Source organism: Perissodus microlepis, chromosome 11 (assembly GCF_051167445.1).
Source record: "Perissodus microlepis isolate ML-2025 ecotype Zambia chromosome 11, ASM5116744v1, whole genome shotgun sequence".
Lineage (NCBI taxonomy): Eukaryota > Metazoa > Chordata > Actinopteri > Cichliformes > Cichlidae > Perissodus > Perissodus microlepis.
The window spans coordinates 37,692,464-37,702,129 of NC_140471.1; positions in this window are offsets into that span (position 1 = coordinate 37,692,464).

The window sequence follows — 9,666 nt, forward strand, 5'->3', positions numbered from 1 at the left end:
ATCAGGGCCTGCACGGCTTCCCAGCCAGCCAATCATATATGTGGGCTGAGGCATTCAAATTTGCATATTGGGGCCTTCATGGCTTCTAAGCCAGCCAATCATATCTGAGGGCTGAGGAATTCAAATCCACAAATCAGGGCCTGCACGGCTTCCCAGCCAGCCAATCATATATGTGGGCTGAGGCATTCAAATTTGCATATTGGGGAATTCGTGGCTTCTAAGTCAACAAGTCATCCATGTCATATATCTCTAAAAATTCATATTTTAATGATAAATTGTCAACACTTGAAGATTCCCCAATCTCTTCTGAACAAAACGGTGTAAGAATGACCGTTCTAGCCCCTACGGTTAGGAAATTATGGTCATTTGTTTGAGGGGAGTCGTCACTATGAGAAATAGACTGCAAAAATCCTGCACGGCTTCCCAGCCAGCCAATCATATCTGAGGTCTGCCGTTTCTTCTCTCGTCATATCTCAGCGACAAATGTACAGAGAGCAATGAAAATCGCGGTCAAAGTACACCAAAGTCCGCTGATTCAGCCAGTACAAGAATTATGCTTCTAGTCCACCTAGTTTTTGAGTTACACAACGTGTTGTAACTCCAAAAAACGGCGCTTTTTGCCTCTCACCGCGATCTAATTCTGACTGCTCATCACCCTGTTTTTCAAGGCGCCCGCTCTCTTTCCCAGTGGCGCAGTTGGTAATGACACGGGTCTGCAACCCAAACGTGGTGGGTTCGATTCCACCTTAGGCAACATGTTTTTTTCCCTACAAATTAATACACTACCACAGACCAGTAATTCATATTCATCATTTATTACAATTCTGCAAACTTTTAGGATTTTACCAGCTTTTCTAATATGGACCTCAAATTCTTGTTAACACTCCATGGCACAAATACTCTTCCCTTTAGGCTCTGTATGTGTGTGTGTGTGTGTGTATCAATATTTCTCCCATTTTAAAGTATTACTCCTCCATAATTGTATTTCTGTTAAATCAAAGTACTTTTACTACATCTTAGTACTTCTGCTCAATCATAGTATTTCTGCTAAATCATAGTATTTTTGCCAAATCATGGTTTTTGTGCCAAATCATAACATTTGTGTTATGTTATAGTATTACTACTAAGTGGAGGAATTTCTGTCATGTTACAGTATATGTGCTGATTACAGTATTTCTGCTAAATCATAGTATTTCTACTATATTATATTTTTCTTTCTAAATATAGCATTTCTGCTATATAATTATATTTCTGCTATGTTATAATATTTGTGCTAAACCAGAGTATTTGTGCTGAAACATAGTATTTCTACTAAATGTAGTATTTATGCTTAATCATACTATTTCTGCTTTTTATAGGATTTGTGCCTAATATAGTATTTCTGCTTTTTATAGGATTTGTGCTTAATATAGTATTTCTGCTAAATTATAGTATTTCTTCTTTTTATAGTATTTGTGCTAAAACATACTATTTCTACTAAATGTAGTATTTATGCTTAATCATACTATTTCTATATATTTCTGCCATATCCCCAGCCAGCCAATCCTCTGTGAGGACTGAGACATTCAAATTTTCAAATCAGGGCCTGCACGGCTTCCCAGCCAACAAGTCATCCATGTCATATATCTCTAAAAATTCATATTTTAATGATAAATTGTCAACACTTGAAGATTCCCCCATCTCTTCTGAACAACACAGTGTAAGAATGACCGTTCTAGCCCCTACGGTTAGGAAATTATGGTCATTTGTTTGAGGGGAGTCGTCATTATGAGAAATAGACTGCAAAAATCCTGTGTCTCTCTCTGTGCTGCGTGCACCTGTTTTGGCGGGAAAAAGTGCACAGCCTCTCTGATTGGTGGATTCAAATTCAGCAGCTCCCAGCCTGCTTGACTGAAAACTTGCTTCTCTCTCCCTGTGTGTGTGTGTGTGTGTGTGTGTGTGTGTGTGTGTGTGTGTGTGTGACAGAGAGAGAGAGAGAGAGAGAGAGAGAGCCTTTTTATGGGATGATCTCATTGTAAGATTCAAATTCAATATATTTAGACTGGTTGACTGAATTGGATCTTGTGTGTGTGTCTGTGTTTGTGTGACAGAGAGAGAGAGAGAGAGAGAGCCTTTTTATGGGATGATCTCATTGTAAGATTCAAATTCAATATATTTAGACTGGTTGACTGAATTGGATCTTGTGTGTGTGTGTGTGTGTGTGTGTGACAGAGAGAGAGAGAGAGAGAGAGAGAGAGAGAGAGCCTTTTTATGGGATGATCTCATTGTAAGATTCAAATTCAATATATTTAGACTGGTTGACTGAATTGGATCTTGTGTGTGTGTGTGTGTGTGTGTGTGTGAGACAGAGAGAGAGAGAGAGAAAGCCTTTTTATGGGATGATCTCATTGTAAGATTTAAATTCAATATATTTTGACTGGTTGACTGAATTGGATCTTGTGTGTGTGTCTGTGTTTGTGTGACAGAGAGAGAGAGAGAGAGAGAGCCTTTTTATGGGATGATCTCATTTTAAGATTCAAATTCAATATATTAAGACTGGTTGACTGAATTGGATCTTGTGTGTGTGTCTGTGTTTGTGTGACAGAGAGAGAGAGAGAGAGAGACCCACTTTAGGGCAGCATCTCATTGTTGGAAAAAAATATAATATATTCAGGCTGGTTGACTGGCATAGACCCTCCGTGTGTCTCTCTCTCTGTGCATTTGTGTATACATATTTGATTTTGTGTGTATCTGTTGGCTGCTCCTTCTTGTTTTTTAAATTTATTTTTATTTCTTTATTTTTTTTTCACAGGTGAACAACAATTAGTTTTGAGGGAACTTAACCATGTTCCGTTTTTTTTTCAGCTTGTCATCTTACTTTTCCAGTATTTTCACTTAAGTTATTACTATTCTGCTCAATCATAGTATTTGTTCTAAATCATTGTTATTATGCTATATTGTAGTATTTCTGCTAAATCATACTATTTCTACTATATTATATTTTTCTTTCTAAATATAGCATTTCTGCTATATAATTATATTTCTGCTATGTTATAATATTTGTGCTCAACCAGAGTATTTGTGCTGAAACATAGTATTTCTGCCAAATGATAGTATTTCTGTCAAATTATAGTATTTGTGCTAAAACATAGTATTAATTTAAAATGACAATATTCATAGTTCATCACAGTGTCTCTGGTAAATCACAGTATTTCTGCTCTGTTGTACTATTTTTCTAAATCATAGTGTTTCTGTAATGCTTAAGTATTTTTGGCTAAATATACTCTTTCTGTCATCTTATACTATTTCTCCTAAATTCTTGTATTTTTGAGAAGTTATCAAGTTTCTGGTAAGTTACAATATTTCTGCTAAGTTCTGCTATGCTATTGTATTTCTGCCAAGTATTATGTTTCCTCTAAGATATTGCAGTTCTGCTAAGTTATTCCATTTTCGCAAAGTTCCTTTGCTTCTGCAAAGTTTTTACAATTTCTGCAACTTTTCAGCTTTTTCAGCTAGTTTTTGCATACAGCTTCAGCTTTAAAGCATCCACACTGCATTTTCGCAGGAAATGCAAATTTTTCTAGTTATTATTATTCTAGTTGCCACTTTTTTTTGCTTTTTTTGGCACTTAACTACTTCCACAATTTTTATGCTATTTTCACCGTTCAAATTTTATACTATTCTGCTATTTCTGCTAATGATCGCTATGATTTTTGCTATTTTTTGCTATTATACTTTTTAAAATATTAAGCTTTTTTCCTTTAATTTGTCCCATTGAAATGAATGGAAAACTTCCAAAATTCTGCTAAAACTTGCTCTTTTTTGAAACTTAACTACTTCCTCATACTTTCGCCTAGAACAACCATTCAAACTTTAAAATGTTCACAAATTATTGGGCTATTCATGTATGATTCAGCTTTTTCATATCTGTTACAGTTTTCATGTCATCCCTCTTTAAGTTTTCAGTTGCAAAATTGTGATTTTTCACAAAATACATGCGTTGTTATGGTTGCTATGCACTTGGCTTCCAGTGTGCCACTCTAGGTTTCGCAGTCTTCTCTTCATGTCCGAACAACTGTTTGCTACTTTGTCTATTTTCACTCAACTTCCACAAATTATACATCAAAACGTAGGTATTTTTGCTGGCTTTCAGAAAATGTCACCGTCATTGTTGTGAGATTTATAGAATTTTGGCAAATCTCCTCAGACCAACACAAAGTCGGAAAACTCTCCATAGAAAGTCAATGGAGAGCTTGTTCAAAATCACCGCTTGATTTCTGTAATGAGAGGCATATTCGAATCGTCATATCTCCTTAACGAAGCGAAGTTAAAACATGAGGCTTGTCCCCGTATATCTTCAGACACTCCTGACGCTCACAATTCAAGAATTTCTTTCTCACCTATTACCATTCTGAAATGAGTTGGACTTGTTTGAGGGTAGGAAATTCGTCCTTCGCTCAGATTTCTTCAGATTTCAAACTCTGGAAATGAACCACTTTTTTCTCTCGTCATATCTTTTTAATGGATTTCCACAGAGACCTGAAAATTTCCATGACTGTTCACCAAAGCCTGCTGTCTCTTACGGTGAAAGAATGATATCGATACTCCAAATAGATTTAGAGTTACAAAGCGTTGTTTGAGGGCAGGTCAAGGCAGTTTTTGCTTCGCTCTACTCAGTTATGGTGCATTAGAAGTCAAATATCTTTAATAATTCATATTTTAATGATAAATTGTCAACACTGGAAGATTCCCCCATCTCTTCTGAACAAAACGGTGTAAGAATGACCGTTCTAGCCCCTACGGTTAGGAAATTATGGTCATTTGTTTGAGGGGAGTCATCATTATGAGAAATAGACTGCAAAATTCCTGTGTCTCTCTGTGCTGCGTGCACCTATTTTGGCGGGAAAAAGTGCACAGGCTCTCTGATTGGTGGATTCAAATTCAGCAGCTCCCAGCCTGCTTGACTGAACTACAAACTTACTTCTCTCACCCTCTGTGTGTGAGTGAGTGAGTGAGTGAGTGTGTGTGTGTGTGTGTGTGTGTGTGTGTGTGTGTGTGTGTGTGTGTGTTTAGTGGGAGAGAGAGAACCCTACCCTTATTTGGCAGCATGTCATTGTAGGATTTAAATTGAATATAGTTAGACTGCTTGACTGGATTAGAGCCTGTGTTTGTGTGTCCCTCTGTGCATTTGCATTTCAATATGCGTCCATATTTGTAATTTTGTAAGTTATTACTATTCTGCTTAATCATAGTATTTCTGCTACTTTTCGGTACTTGTGCTAAATACAGTATTTCTGCTAAATCATACTATTTCTGCTTTTCATAGGATTTGTGCCTAATATAGTGTTTCTGCTCAATTATAGTATTTCTGCTTTTTATACTATTTGTGCTAAAACATAGTATTTTTACTAAATGTAGTATTTATGCTTAATCATACTATTTCTACTTTTTATAGGATTTGTGCCTAATATAGTATTTCTGCTTTTTATAGGATTTGTGCCAAATATAGTATTTCTGATTAATTATAATTTTTCTACCAAATCATAGTACAGTATTTCTGCTTTTTATAGCATTTGTGCTTAATATAGTATTTCTGCTAAATTATAGTATTTCTGCTTTTTATAGTATTTGTGCTAAAACATAGTATTTCTACTAAATGTAGTATTTATGCTTAATCATACTATTTCTATATATTTCTGCCAGGTCCCCAGGCAGCCAATCCTCTGTGAGGACTGAGACATTCAAATTTTCAAATCAGGGCCTGCACGGCTTCCCAGCCAATCATATATGTGGGCTGAGGCATTCAAATTTGCATATTGGGGCCTTCATGGCTTCTAAGCCAGCCAATCATATCTGAGTGCTGAGGAATTCAAATCCACAAATCAGGGCCTACACGGCTTCCCAGCCAGCCAATCATATATGTGGGCTGAGGCATTCAAATTTGCATATTGGGGAATTCGTGGCTTCTAAGTCAACAAGTCATCCATGTCATATATCTCTAAAAATTCATATTTTAATGATAAATTGTCAACAATTGAAGATTCCCCAATCTCTTCTGAACAAAACGGTGTAAGAATGACCATTCTAGCCCCTACGGTTAGGAAATTATGGTCATTTGTTTGAGGGGAGTCGTCACTATGAGAAATAGACTGCAAAAATCCTGCACGGCTTCCCAGCCAGCCAATCATATCTGAGGTCTGCCGTTTTTTCTCTCGTCATATCTCAGCGACAGATGTACAGAGAGCAATGAAAATTGCGGTCAAAGTACACCAAAGTCCGCTGATTCAGCCAGTACAAGAATTATGCTTCTAGTCCACCTAGTTTTTGAGTTACACAACGTTTTGTAACTCCAGAAAACGGCGCTTTTTGCCTCTCACCGCGATCTAATTCTGACTGCTCATCACCCTGTTTTTCAAAGTGCCCGCTCTCTTTCCCAGTGGCGCAGTTGGTAATGACACGGGTCTACAACCCAAACGTCGTGGGTTCGATTCCACCTTAGGCAACGTGTTTTTTTCCCTACAAATTAATACACTATCACAGACCAGTAATTCATATTCATCATTTATTACAATTCTGCAAACTTTTAGCATTTTACCAGCTTTTCTAATATGGACCTCACATTCTTGTTAACACTCCATGGCACAAATACTCTTCCCTTTAGGCTCTGTGTATGTGTGTGTGTATCAATATTTCTCCCATTTTAAAGTATTACTCCTCCATAATTGTATTTCTGTTAAATCAAAGTACTTTTACTACATCTTGGTACTTCTGCTCAATCATAGTATTTCTGCTACTTTTTGGTACTTGTGCTAAATACACTATTTCTGCTAAATCATACTATTTCTGCTATTTTATAGGATTTGAGGTAAATATAGTATTTCTGCCAAAACATAGTATTTCTACCAAATATAGTATTTCTGATTAATTATAGTTTTTCTCCCAAATCATAGTACAGTATTTCTGCTTTTTATAGTATTTGTGCTTAATATAGTATTTCTGCTTTTTATAGGATTTGTGCTTAATATAGTATTTCTGCTTTTTATAGGATTTGTGCTTAATATAGTATTTCTGCTAAATGTAGTATTTCTGCTAAATCATAGTATTTTTGCCAAATCATGGTTTTTGTGCCAAATCATAACATTTGTGTTATGTTATAGTATTACTACTAAGTGGAGGAATTTCTGTCATGTTACAGTATATGTGCTGATTACAGTATTTCTGCTAAATCATAGTATTTCTACTATATTATATTTTTCTTTCTAAATATAGCATTTCTGCTATATAATTGTATTTCTGCTATGTTATAATATTTGTGCTAAACCAGAGTATTTGTGCTGAAACATAGTATTTCTGCCAAATGATAGTATTTCTGTCAAATTATAGTATTTGTGCTAAAACATAGTATTAATTTAAAATGACAATATTCATGGTTCATCACAGTGTCTCTGGTAAATCACAGTATTTCTGCTCTGTTGTACTATTTTTCTAAATCATAGTGTTTCTGTAATGCTTAAGTATTTTTGGCTAAATATATTCTTTCTGTTATCTTATACTATTTCTCCTAAATTCTTGTATTTTTGAGAAGTTATCAAGTTTCTGGTAAGTTACAATATTTCTGCTAAGTTCTGCTATGCTATTGTATTTCTGCCAAGTATTATGTTTCCTCTAAGATATTGCAGTTCTGCTAAGTTATTCCATTTTCGCAAAGTTCCTTTGCTTCTGCAAAGTTTTTACAATTTCTGCAACTTTTCAGCTTTTTCAGCTAGTTTTTGCATACAGCTTCAGCTTTAAGCATCCACACTGCATTTTCGCAGGAAATGCAAATTTTTCTAGTTATTATTATTATTGTGTGGATGCTTTAAGCATCCACACTATTGAGTTCCTGTTTCTCTTTATTCTTTATTATTATTATTATTCTAGTTGCCACTTTTTTTTGCTTTTTTTGGCACTTAACTACTTCCACAATTTTTATGCTATTTTCACCGTTCAAATTTTATACTATTCTGCTATTTCTGCTAATGATCGCTATGATTTTTGCTATTTTTTGCTATTATACTTTTTAAAATATTAAGCTTTTTTCCTTTAATTTGTCCCATTGAAATGAATGGAAAACTTCCAAAATTCTGCTAAAACTTGCTCTTTTTTGAAACTTAACTACTTCCTCATACTTTCGCCTAGAACAACCATTCAAACTTTAAAATGTTCACAAATTATTGGGCTATTCATGTATGATTCAGCTTTTTCATATCTGTTACAGTTTTCATGTCATCCCTCTTTAAGTTTTCAGTTGCAAAATTGTGATTTTTCACAAAATACATGCGTTGTTATGGTTGCTATGCACTTGGCTTCCAGTGTGCCACTCTAGGTTTCGCAGTCTTCTCTTCATGTCCGAACAACTGTTTGCTACTTTGTCTATTTTCACTCAACTTCCACAAATTATACATCAAAACGTAGGTATTTTTGCTGGCTTTCAGAAAATGTCACCGTCATTGTTGTGAGATTTATAGAATTTTGGCAAATCTCCTCAGACCAACACAAAGTCGGAAAACTCTCCATAGAAAGTCAATGGAGAGCTTGTTCAAAATCACCGCTTGATTTCTGTAATGAGAGGCATATTCGAATCGTCATATCTCCTTAACGAAGCGAAGTTAAAACATGAGGCTTGTCCCCGTATATCTTCAGACACTCCTGACGCTCACAATTCAAGAATTTCTTTCTCACCTATTACCATTCTGAAATGAGTTGGACTTGTTTGAGGGTAGGAAATTCGTCCTTCGCTCAGATTTCTTCAGATTTCAAACTCTGGAAATGAACCACTTTTTTCTCTCGTCATATCTTTTTAATGGATTTCCACAGAGACCTGAAAATTTCCATGACTGTTCACCAAAGCCTGCTGTCTCTTACGGTGAAAGAATGATATCGATACTCCAAATAGATTTAGAGTTACAAAGCGTTGTTTGAGGGCAGGTCAAGGCAGTTTTTGCTTCGCTCTACTCAGTTATGGTGCATTAGAAGTCAAATATCTTTAATAATTCATATTTTAATGATAAATTGTCAACACTGGAAGATTCCCCCATCTCTTCTGAACAAAACGGTGTAAGAATGACCGTTCTAGCCCCTACGGTTAGGAAATTATGGTCATTTGTTTGAGGGGAGTCATCATTATGAGAAATAGACTGCAAAATTCCTGTGTCTCTCTGTGCTGCGTGCACCTATTTTGGCGGGAAAAAGTGCACAGGCTCTCTGATTGGTGGATTCAAATTCAGCAGCTCCCAGCCTGCTTGACTGAACTACAAACTTACTTCTCTCACCCTCTGTGTGTGAGTGAGTGAGTGAGTGAGTGTGTGTGTGTGTGTGTGTGTGTGTGTGTGTGTGTGTGTGTGTTTAGTGGGAGAGAGAGAACCCTACCCTTATTTGGCAGCATGTCATTGTAGGATTTAAATTGAATATAGTTAGACTGCTTGACTGGATTAGAGCCTGTGTTTGTGTGTCCCTCTGTGCATTTGCATTTCAATATGCGTCCATATTTGTAATTTTGTAAGTTATTACTATTCTGCTTAATCATAGTATTTCTGCTACTTTTCGGTACTTGTGCTAAATACAGTATTTCTGCTAAATCATACTATTTCTGCTTTTCATAGGATTTGTGCCTAATATAGTGTTTCTGCTCAATTATAGTATTTCTGC